The sequence below is a fragment of the Carcharodon carcharias genome, chromosome 15 (genome assembly GCF_017639515.1).
Source record: "Carcharodon carcharias isolate sCarCar2 chromosome 15, sCarCar2.pri, whole genome shotgun sequence".
Classification (NCBI taxonomy): domain Eukaryota; kingdom Metazoa; phylum Chordata; class Chondrichthyes; order Lamniformes; family Lamnidae; genus Carcharodon; species Carcharodon carcharias.
The window spans coordinates 26304778-26317618 of record NC_054481.1 but is presented as its reverse complement, the minus strand read 5'-3'; the positions used below and the strand labels follow the sequence as shown (position 1 = coordinate 26317618).

General features: G+C 40.6%; 1 protein-coding gene across 1 annotated transcript in view; it reads right to left on the bottom strand.

The window, feature by feature from the left end:
• tecpr1a (tectonin beta-propeller repeat containing 1a) overlaps positions 1 to 10355 on the bottom strand; it is an 82038-nt gene extending 71683 nt beyond the window's left edge. Inside the window, exon 1 of the mRNA XM_041205776.1 lies at positions 10340 to 10355. The gene's annotated coding sequence lies outside the window, so the exon portion shown is untranslated. The remainder of the gene's footprint in view (positions 1 to 10339) is intronic.
• Between the last annotated feature and the right edge of the window lie 2486 nt (positions 10356 to 12841).

Here is a 12841-nt window from a genome sequence, read left to right as displayed (position 1 = left end):
ATTTTATTAATAATTGTTTAATTTAGTTTTGTAAAATAAACCTCTAAGACTCAGTGGGCTTATTACTAAATTGAAGGCATACATCTTGAAATAAAAAATACAAATTTCAAAAACAGCTGTGGAAGCTGTTTCAAGTTTCGCTCTGGGATTTGAGCAGCTCAGCATTTACCATCTACTGTGCCATAACACAGATCATTTTAGAAAGTAATAACCATCTAGTAACTGTCACAATCATTCAACAGCTGCAATCCTATTAAACACCACAATGATATTGCAGTTGGACCTGGTAAATAACCAGCCTAGCAGAGCATTTTTCTTTCCGTAAATCCTATCTTTTAACCTGAACCATTGTTGTTCAGTGTGATCTGTGGTTTCTCTCTGAAGTCAGTTAATGGACCTTTGAAAAGATCCACGCCTGAACAGCTGCAAGAACAACTGCAGTCTTCAAATGAAGGCTCCAAAATGAGGCCCTAAAATAACCTCCTTTTCAAAATTTACTTTGACTAATGTTATGACCAATGCAGTTGGTAAAGCTGGAGTTATTTAAAAATCCCAGAGAGAAACTTTAAACAACTGTCATAACCTATAAGTTTAAGTGTTATGCTTGAGATGCAACTCTAAATTCAGGAATCAGACTCGAGGTTTTACATTAAACTAAATTAAAATATTTTATTAATTTACACTGGTTAAAATATATACACACACCTACAGATTACTACTATCATAACTTTTAACAAATTCCTAAACTAATCTCCATTAAGGCAACAGCAACCCATAAACTTAAGCAAACACCAGACAAAGTATTTTCATCTTACGAATTCAAAATGAGGTTATTTTCACTTTGGTTCCTTGCAGACACAGTGGTAGGCTTACAAGCTTTGATCTTACATTGCCTCTGCCCTGCACACCCAAAACAGTTGTTTTGTTATACATACCACCACTGATTGAATCCAAATTTCATTGTCTCACCAGCCTCTATGAACTCCACCTTTTAACAATGAAACCCCTTTCATAGTACCAATTTTATTAGTAATATAATCAAATTGTTTGGTAACTGCTAGATAGGCATCGTTTCCACCCCACTTCTTGAATGCTCTATCCAAAAAATGCAAATGCACGCCAACTTTCTTATACACCAAAACTAGTACACATCAAAGCATCCAGACTAGCTGGCTTTAATCCAATTAAGACACACCCACAGACTAAACCTCTATTTTAAAGGAAAAATGTTTTACAATAATATATAAATTAATAGCTTCATGATAACCCCTCATCAGAAATGAACCATCATAATTCTAAAAGACAGCTTCATTTTAATAACTCTTCTCATACTATTACATTATCAGATGTATGTATTAACATAACTATATATATACTTACACATATACACAAGTCCTTGGTATCAACAGAAATCACTCCAGTTCAGTGTCCAGGTTTCTCTAAAAATGTCCCATTTTCCTTTTAGCTTTAAACTCTTGATAACACATCTGCAAACAGATTTTCTCTTCCAGCAATATGTATAATACGCAGATTAAATGGTTGTAATAATAGACTCCATCTGAAAAGCCTTGCACTTTTGTCATGAAATTTGTCCAAAAACTTCAAAGGATTATGGTCTTTATAAACGATTGATTCTGATGAATTGTTTGCAACATAAATTTCAAAATGCTGCAATGCCATAACCAAACTCAAAGTTTCTTTTTCGATTGTTGACTATCTTCTCTGGTGTACATTCAGCTTCCATGAAAAATACCCTATCGGTTTTTCAATTCCAGCGTCATCTTCTTGTAACAGTACAGTCTCAATGCCTATATTGCTTGCATCAACGGCCAACTTGAATTGCCTGGCATAATTGGGTACTGCCAACCCTGGTGTCGTAGTTAATACAGATTTCAAATTATCGAATTACTTCTGACAGTCGTGTCCATTGAAACTTTTTGTTCTTTTTAATAGTTCAGTCAGTGGAGCAGCCCCATGGCTAAAATTTGGTACAAATTTCCGGTAAAACCCACTCCTGCCCAGAAATTTTAAAACTTCTCGCTTTGTTGTAGGCACTGGGAAATCCACGATAGCCTTGACTTTCGCATCTCTCAGAGCCACCTTACCATGGTCTAGATATGTAACTTGCGCCTTTGCAAATGAACTTTTAGCCAAGTTCATCACCAAATTAGCTTGTTGAAGTCGAGTAAATATTTCTTCCAGGTGTTGTAAATGCTTCTCCCATGTCTGACTAAAAACAATTAGATCATCAATATAAACCGCACATCAGTCTTTGAAATGTTGCAGGTGAATTCTTCATACCAAATGGCATGACTTTAAACTGATACAGTCCACTTGGCATTACAAAAGCTAATATCTCCTTTGCTCTCCCCGACAATGGTACCTGCCAATATCCTTTTAGCAAGTCAAACTTTGTGACAAATTTCGATTGTCCCATTTTCTCAATGCAATCTTCCAAACATGGTATGAGATACAAATCCGCTTTTGTCATCGCATTCACCTTTCAATAGTCACACAGTCTGTGTGTTCCATCCGGTTTCGGTACCAGTACTATAGGCAAACTCCAGTTACTGTAACTAGAGTCAATTATATCATTTTGGAGCATGAAATCAGTTTCTTTTTGTACTTGTGAGAACTTTGCCAGATTTAATCTATACAGTTGTTGCCTCACTGAAGATGATATTTCTATACATACACCGTGTAAAGCTAAATGTGTCTTTCCCACATTTCCACAAATAGGTTTGTGTGACTGCAATAACTTTTCCAAATCACTGTGACACTTGCTTGGAAGGTAACTCAATATTGCATTTAAATTTTCAAGCACCCTCTCGTTATCCAATTTGATTGGAGGAAAATGAATTTCAGAGTCCTGCACTTCTACCTCTTTCTTATCATCCACCATCACTAACACCTCTTTTTGTTCCTCTTCCCTGTCAAAGTACTTTTTAAGCATATTTACATGACACGTCCTCTGCTTTCTTCTATCTGGAGTATTTATTAAATAATTTACTTCGCTCAATTTCTTTTCAATCCTGTAAGGCCCACTAAATCTTGCATTTAATGAACCACCTAGAACTGGTTAAAAAAAACTAGTACTTTCTCTCCAGAAACAAAACTGTAAATTTTAGCTTTCTTATCTGCTTTCACTTTCATCACCCTTGCTATGATATCTTTAAATATTCCCTAGCCAGCTCACAAGCTCTGTTCAATCTTTCCTTGAAATTTGATATGTAATCCAGGAGGGTAGTTTATGAATTTTGACCCACCAATTTCTCATGAATCAATTTCAGTAGTCCCCTTACCTCATGACCATAAACTAGTTCAAAAGGGCTAAAACCAATCGATGCATTAGGAGTATCTCTAATAGCAATTGGAATTCCTGTATCCCAATCCTGTGCATAATTCTGACAGAATGCTCTGATCATAGTTTTTAAAGTTTGATGCTCTCTTTCCAAAGCTCCTTGTGACTCCAGATGATAAGCTGTTGACTTAAACTGTTTTATCCCCAAACTGTTCATTATTTCATTAAACAGCTGTGACATGAAATTTGGCCCCTGATCTGATTGTATTTCTTTAGGTAAACCATATATTGTAAAAAATTTAATTAACTCCTTCAAAATCTTCTTAGTTGTAATATTTCTTAAAGGTATTGCTTCAGGAAAACTGATAGACACAACCATTATTGTCAATAAATACTGATCACTCCTTTTTGTCTTAGGGAGTGGCCCTATGCAATCAAACATGACCCTGGCAAAAGGTTCTTCAATTAATCACTGCTTGTGGTTTTCCTGTTACTTAACATATATAGTTCTACAGAATTTGACTACATCCCTATGCAATCCTGGCCAAAAAAAATTCTACCTGTGGAAGGGTCGTGAGGACTCGAAACGTCAACTCTTTTCTTCTCCGCCGATGCTGCCAGACCTGCTGAGTTTTTCCAGGTAATTCTGTTTTTGTTCTATCTTTTTCTGTGTTTTCCTAATTCCTAAATGTGCCCCCATTGGAATTTCATGAACAATCCTCAGAATCTCATTTCTATATCCTTATGGGATAACAATCTGATGCACCTCCCTCCAGCTTTCATTTGCTGAGATGTAATCCACTTTCACATTAATATATTCCCTCGAAGATAATACATACTGGAATACATTTTGCTTCGGTTTCTGAATAAGCTTTCTGATATAAATGTTTTAATTGCAAATCATTTTTCTCTAACTCCACTAACCTCTTTGAGTTAAACACTTCAGCTGAACCATCCTGCATTCCTTCCTCCTGAACAATGTTATCAAATACAGTGCCAGCTAATTGGATTTCGACACCTTCTTCCTGCCTTTGAACTGCCTACTTATTTTGTTTATCTTTTTCTTCCCTTTGGACCTTTGATCTCGTTATAACACAATCAGAAAACAATCCAGGATGTTCCTTCTGTAACAGCTCTGTTGAAAACACTTCTACAGGCTGCTCAGCTTCCATAGGCATCACCCACATTTGCGATCCAGCTATATCATTACCCAGAATAAACTGAACCCCTGCAATGGGCAATTTTTCCACCACTCCAACTGTCTTCCATCTACTCTTTAAATTTACCTTCCACAACGGAATAGATTTAGTAATAAAAACAAAAAACTGCGGATTATGGAAATCCAAAACAACAACAGAATTACCTGGAAAAACTCAGCAGGTCTGGCAGCATCGGCGGAGAAGAAAAGAGTTGAAGTTTCGAGTCCTCATGACCCTTCAACAGAACTGAAATAGTTCTGTTGCAACAGTTCTGTTGAAGGGTCATGAGGACTCGAAATGTCAACTCTTTTTTTCTCTGCCGATGCTGCCAGACCTGCTGAGATTTTCCAGGTAATTCTGTTTTTGAATAGATTTAGTATCTCCATGAACCCCACTTATTATTACCTTCTCCTGCAACACTCCCTTTGAACAACAAATATCACTATCCCGCAACATTAAGGATTGACTAGCCTCGTGTCTCTTAAAATTTTAACATCTTTACCTACTCCACCCTGTACATATGGAAAGACTTTCCCTTCACATAAAAAATCTTTAAACATTTCTCTTGAGTAAACTGTGAACACATTCCCACTACTTTACCTTTCACTAATTCTCCCTGTCTCACCGGTACACAAACCACTGGTTTCTCCTGTACCGGAACTTCAGAACCCACAGTACTTTTACTTCCAGAGCTTTTCTGTACCCCAACAATTCCTACAGATATTTCCTCCTATCTCCAACACACTGACTTTGTGTGCCTCACTTTATTACAATGAAAACACCTCAATTTTTGAATGTCACTTCTACTTTCAGCACCTTCCTTTTTAATCTGAGATAAAACTTCCTGGGAACCTCCAGCTACTCTTTCTTTTCCCTGACTACCTACCTTCCTTTCACCATCCCACTTATTATCCTTTTCCAATTTGAAAGCGTGACAGTAAAAGGGTTTAGCTCCATGAACTAACTCATAATCATCAGCTATCTCTGCTTCTTGTCTTACAGAATCAACCCTCTGTTCCTCCACATGAGTTCTCACTACCGAAGGGGTTGAATCTTTGAATTCTTCCCAAAGAATGGCTTTCCTCAGGGCTGCATAGGTTGTCTCTATTTTTAATGCCCGTATCCACTGGTCAACATTACTTTATCTTACTCTTTCAAACTCAATATAAGTTTGCCCACACTGTTTTCCCATGTTCCTAAATTTCTGCCTGTATGATTCAGGAACCAACTCATATGCACTCAAAATAGCTTTTTTCACCACATCATAATTCACTGACATTTCTTCTGAAAGCGAAGGATATACCTCATGTGTCCTACCTAACAACTTAGATTGTAATGATAATGTCTAGTTTTCCTGAGGCCATTTCATCTGTTTAGCTATCTCCTCAAATGAAATAAAGAATGTTTCAATATCTTTTTCCTCAAACTTTAGAAGAGCTTGTAAAAATTTCAACACATCCCCACTGGGTTCTACTCTAGAGATAAATCCTTCCTAACCTACTGAAGTCTCTTTTCTAACTGCCATTTTCAGTTGGAATTCTCTTTCTCTCTCTTCTTTCCTCCTTCTCCATCTTGGCAATTTCTAATTCCCTTTTAAAAGCCATTTTTCTGTCCTTTGCTTCTAATTCAAGCTTTTTCATTTGTAACTGAAGTCTCACTACCTCCAGCTGTGACTCACTGGTGTCAGATTTCACTTGCAACTGTGCTATACTTTTACCTATATCCGATTTCCTAGCCCCCGCAAGTAGTCCCAATTTTACCTTATCTGCCAACTCTGTTAACTCTGATTGGGTTGGACAAAATAACCAAAAGTAAATTATCTCTTCTACTCCCAGACAAGTCTTAGCAATTGCCAAAGCCATCTTGCAGTTTCACCACTTCTAACATACCCCACCAACTCCTGAATTCAAAGTGCCTCTCGTGCTCATAAGCTTTAAGATTCACCAATTCCTATCGAATCAAGGAGTGAAACATATAATTCATCATGGCACAACCCCCAATTGTTATGACTGATGCAGTCGGTAAACATAGAAAATAGCAGGAGTATGCTATTTGGCCTTTCGAGCCTGCTCCGCCATTCATTATGATCATGGCTGATCATCCAACTCAATAGCCTGCTCCTGCTTTCTCCCCATACCCTTTGATCCCTTTCGTCCCAAGAGCTATATCTAACTGCTTCTTGAAAACATACAATGTTTTGGCCTCAATTACTTTCTGCGGTAGTGAATTCCACAGATTCATCACTCTCTGGGTGAAGAAATTTCTCCTCATCTCAGTCCTAAATGGTCCACCCCGTATCCTCAGACTATGACCCCTGGTTCTGGACTCCCCCACCATTGGGAACATCCTTCCTGCATCTACCCTGTCTAGTCCTGTTAGAATTTTATAGATTACTATGAAATTCCCCTTCATTCTTCTGAACTCCAGTGAATATAATCCTAACCAACTCAGTCTCTCCTCATATGTCAGTTCTGCCATCCCAGGAATCAATCTGGTAAACCTTCGCTGCACTGCCTCTGTAGCAAGAATATCCTTCCTCAGATAAGGAGACCAAAACTGCACACAATATTCCAGGTGTGGTCTCACCAAGGCCCTGTATAATTGCAGCAGGATATCCCTGCTCCTATACTCGAATTCTCTCGCTATGAAGGCCAACATACCATTTGCCTTCTTTACCGCCTGCTGCACCTGCATGCTTACCTTCGGCGACTGGTGTATGAGGACACACAGGTCTCGTTATACATTCCCCTCTCTCAATTTATAGCCATTCAGATAATAATCTGCCTTCCTGTTTTTGCTACCAAAGTAAATCCATTCATAAATCCACATTATCCTGCATCTGCCATGCATTTGCTCACTCATTCAGCTTGTCCAAATCACACAGAAGCATCTCTGCATCCTCCCCACAGCTCACCCTCCCACCCAGCTTTGTGTAGTCTGCAAATTTGGAAATATTACCTTTAGTTCCCTCATCTAAATCATTATTATATATTGTGAATAGCTGGGGTCCCAGCACTGATCCCTGCGGCACCCCACAAGTCACTGCCTGTCAGTCGGAAAAAGACCCATTTATTCCTACTCTTTGTTTTCTGTCTGCCAGCTAGTTTTCTATCCATCAATACATTACACAATCCCATGCGCTTTAATTTTACACGCTAATCTCCTATGTGGGACTTTGTTGAAAGCCTTCTGAAAGTCCAAATGAATCACATCCACTGGCTCCCCCTCATCAACTCTACTAGTTACATCCTCAAGCTGAGTTATTTAAAAATCCCAGAGGGAAACTTTAAACAACTGTCATAATCTATAATTTTAAGTGTTATATTTGAGATGCAACTCTAAATTCAGGAATCAGACCACAAGTTCTCGAGGTTTTACATTAAACTAAATGAAACATTTTATTAATTTACACAGGTTTATATATATACGGCTACAAATTACTACTACCATAACTTTTAACAAATTCCCAAACTAATTTCCATTAAGGTAACAGCAACCCATAGCCTTAACCAAACACCAGGCAAAGCATTTTCACCGTACAAATTCAAATTGGGTTACTTTCACTTTGGTTCCTTGCAGACACAGTGGTAGGCTTACAGGCTTTGATCTTACATTGCCTCTGCCCTGCACACCCAAAACAGTTGTCTTGTTATACGTACCACCACTGATTGAATGCAAATTCTCATTGTCTCACCAGCCTCTTTGAACTCCACTTTTTAACACTGAAACCCCTTTCATAGTACCAATTTTATTAGTAATATTGCTTGGTAGCAGCTAGATAGGCATCAAGTTTTCACCCCATTTCTTGAATGCTCTATTCAAAAAATGCAAATACATGCTATCTCTCATATATCAAAACTAGTACACATCAGAGCACCCAGACTAGCTGGCTTTAATCCAATTAAGACACATCCACAGACTAAACCTCTATTTTAAAAGAAAAATGTTTTCCATGATATTATACACATTAATAGCTTCACAACACTAAACCCCAGCTCAGTTTCCAAACCTCAGCTACTTACTGCAACTAATGGCATAGTTCTTGGTTATTGAAAGGCATTTACAAAAGTACAGTATTTACAGCTATTTTTACTGGTACAGATCTTGTTTTACCCAAGTGATTGTATTTGAGGGTTCAAATGCTGCTTACTGACATACTGCAGCCTCATAATCCATAAAGTATGGTCCATCTAGCCTTACTACATCTCTCTCCTACCTTCAAAAGCCATCTCAAAGCTGGCCTCATCAACCCGTTTTGTAGCTATCTTCTAACTCTTCCTGCTCACTCCAAAATAAATTGCAATAAAAGTTCAAATCACTGTCATTAACTATTAAATGGAGCTACTTTCATTCTATTCTACGTGTGCTCTGCCTGAAGGCAGATCTGTGGCTCATTGTCTGCTGATGCCTCAACCTGAGCTGATTCTCTTGGCAGTTTTTGCGAGTGGTGACCTGCCATTGCCTTCCCGCTCTCAGAGGCAGGTTCCAAGTCCATCTCAGCTGGAACAGGAATAGACCTCACGCTGGTGGTGTTAATCTGAAAAACACACTAGCCATCTAGCCAACTGAGCTAACCGACCCCCAGAACTACTTTATCTTTGACAAAATACTGACTTTTCTGACAATGATAGGTTTCTCGAGCATTTTTTAAAACTGCCATTGTATCTCAGAACAGTTCAGCAGTTACTCTCAAGCCAAAGACCTGAACTTTTCGTAAGCGAACGCAAGTTTGCGCCTTTACAGGGTAAGTGTGGATTGGAGGTCAATCTTTCTCAATGGTTCCTGGTGATCTTCTCAAGACTGAGGAGCAGGTACCACCTGCCAGCCCTCAGTCCAATTCTATCTATACTTATCTACATTTATTGTCTTTCAAACAGGACGTGAACCACTCAATACAGGAAATCATAAAGAACTTTTCAAGAGATTCAACTGGTGGTTATTGTAAACAACAATTTATATTCATGTACTACATTTAATGCAGTAAAACATATCAAGGCGTACTATACTACAGGAGTACTATAGAAGAAAATTTAATACCAAACGAGTAGACATTAGGACAGTTACCAAAAGCTGGATCAAGAGGTAGCTTTTAAGGAACATCTAGCAGTGGAGAGGTTTAGGGAGAGAATTCCAGAGCTTAGGCCCTTGATAATTCAAGGCTGGTCTCTGAAGTCGAAGGAATCACGGCATATGATATTCTCACGTCTTCATCTCTAAATAGGTCACAGTAAACTGAGGGGCCACCTCTAAATCGGTCATAGCCCATTCTTCATGGGATAATCACAGTGCAGAAGAGGCCATTCGGCCCATCGAGTCTGCACCGTCTCCAAATCAGAGAGAGCCCACTCTTGGGAAACGACCTCTAAACCGGTCAGTGGAAATTTTTGAGGGGACCGTCCCTAAATGGGTCGAAGCCCATTCTTGAGCAGACCGTCTGTAAATGGGTCAGAACCCACGCGAGCGATTGGGTCAGAGCCCGCTCTTGAGGGGACTAAATGAGTCAAGGTCTAGTCTTCAGGAGTCTAAATTAATCAAAACCCAGTCTCGGGAAGGGACAGTGTCTAAATGGGTCAGAGCCCAGAGTTGGGAAGAGACCGTCTCCAAACAGATCACAGCTCAGCCTTGGCGAGGGACCGTCTCTAAATGGATCACAGCCAACTCATGGGGAGGGACCGTCTCTAAATGGATCACAGCCCAATTTTGGGGGGGGGGGGGGGTGGGTGGGCGACCATCTCTAAATCGGACCCACTCTCTGTACATGACTCCTCCACCTGGACAGCAACCTCTTGCTGCCGGTTCTGAACTGCACCGTAACAAACACGCTGAGGTAAATTCTCACCATTCAAACCAGAGGCGGCTTCCGGAACCTTCTCTATTGACAACTGAAGAGCCATGGAGGCCCCGCCCCTCCGGACTCCATTGGTCATTGCCGCTCCATTGAAACCTCTGATTGGCTGGTCAACTGTCAGTCAGGCGTGAACGCTACGCGCTGACGCCAGATGCAAATCGTACGTGCGTGTAAAGTTCCCGCCCCTAACAGCTGTTGCAGACGGGGACATTCTAACATGAAGCCCCTAAGGCGGTAAAGCAGTGAAAGGGGAATGACTGAATCTTGGTCAAAAAAAATTAAACGTTTTCAAAGCGAAAAGAGACCGAAAACCTTAAAAAGAAACATAAGCATTAGAGACATGCCAACCTCACTGGCAGCATGAATAGACAATATGGCAAGAAGGTCATAAATCAGTTTTACGCTGTTGTGAAGCCAGCTTGTGATTGTCCGCTCTACCCGTCAAGGCCAGGCCACATTTCCCGCAGCCGCACGTCAGGAACTTAATTTCAATACTTTAGCATCTCATTATAAGGCCCTGCTCGCCAGGATCATCCCCCCACTCAGATCATCTGGGCACATTGGCGCGATTGCCCATAAGCGACGTGCACCTGTCGAGCTGCACTTTGCTCAGGACTTTGAGCTAGTTTGTCTACCTTGCTTCGGGCAGCACTTGCAATCATCAGTGTCAGGCTTCGCAGGCAGCACCACATCACTTTTAGGAGGGCTCACAGGCAGGTCTCTACCAGGCTAGTCGTAAGGCGGAGCTGGATTTTCAATGGCTGCAGGGCTAGGGCTTGCTTAGGGAAGGGGAAGAAGTGGCCTCAGGCAAGGGAAGAGGCTGCAGAGCGAGAGCTGTACTGGGGAAGGGAGATATCCCAGGGTATGTGTGGGGGCACGTTGATCTGTGCAAGATGATGAGGGCTGAAGAGGCAGCCTCCAGATGGAGATGTGAGGGTGTGTGTGAGAGATTGAGTGATGATGTCCCTTGAGCTGGCAGTGAGTGAGATGCCAGTGAATGTGCGATGGCCTTGTGAGTATGTGGGTTTAGAGTGATGAGATGGTTGCCTTACCCTGGTGGCATGGATGAAATCATTCATCCTCTTTCTGAACTGGATGGCCAACCCCTTCTGTGCAGCGTTGACCCTGACCACCACTGCCACTGACTACCAAGCTGGAGTGATGAGATTGTTGGACCTCCAGCCAGAGCAGAGGACATCACGGCAGGCCTCCAAAAGGCATTCCAGTGATGGTTAACTGAACTCTTGGCTTTCAGGGCCATGTCTTCACTGGAGCAGTCCTGTGCTGCAAGCATTGCGAACTGTGTGCGCAGCTGCAGTTTAGATATGGCACCCGGAGTGAGGAAACAGTGAGGTAACGGCCTGGCAGGTGGTTCAGAGGCCGCCCACCAGCGTGGTTCCTGTGGCTGCATAATTAATGAGGTGGGAAGGGTATGGTGCAAATATGGTGCAAAAACCTGCCATTTTGGCCAATGGGTAAAATGTCATTTTTCATGTCTGCTATCACACTTAGTGCAATTCTGGTATGATTCGTCCCATAGGTTAACCAACCCTTGACCTGCTCTTGTAGCAACGGTATTTATGTGTCTGGTCCAGTTAAGTTCCTGGAGGGTTGAAGGTTAGATACTCTTTTTTTGGTGAAACTATAATAGTGGCACTTGTTTGGCATGATTGTTACTTGCCACTCATCAATCCAAGCCTGAATGTTGTCCAGATCTTGCTGCATGTGGGCATGGACTGCTTCATTATCTGAGAACTTTTGAGTGGGATTGAACACTATACAATTCTCAGCAAACATCCCCATTTCTAACCTCAAGTTGGACGGAAGGTCATTGTTGAAGCAGCTGAAGATGATGGGCCTAGGACACTTCCCTGAGGAACTCTTGCAGCGATGTCCTGGGGCTGAGATGATTGGCCTCAAACAACCACTGCTATCTTCCTTTGTGTTAGGTAGTGGAGATTCCCATCCTACACACCACCCCCCCGCCCTGATTCCCAGATCTAGAAATAAAATGGATATATTAAAATATTTAAGATAGTAATATTTGTTGACCAAAAAGCCTTGGTTTACTTTTGACAATCATGTGATTTTTTGTGAGTTTAACTTCTTATTTTTTTTACTATGTTAGCACACATCACTAACCACAATGTAAATGTGGAATTGCAATCAATGGGTCTCTGAGTCTCCTGACTTCTCTGTTATTCTCAGTAACTAAGAAGCTGAGTTAAGCTGCTATCCTGCTTTGTGAACACATGATGCATTAGACCTATAATTAATCCTTACTTATGTAGGGTGATAAAAAATAGCTTATTATTTTAATGGAAAAGCAACTAGTTTTCAGGAGAATTGTTTGTATTGCTTTCTCTGAATTTGTTTGTTATGGTTGTTGTTTAATAATATTCTAAGAAACAAACAAAGCAAAGAAAACAGATAAGTTCTTGATATCAGGATAAAGTTAAATAGTTTCCAAACACATGGAGCTTTTGTCTCAGA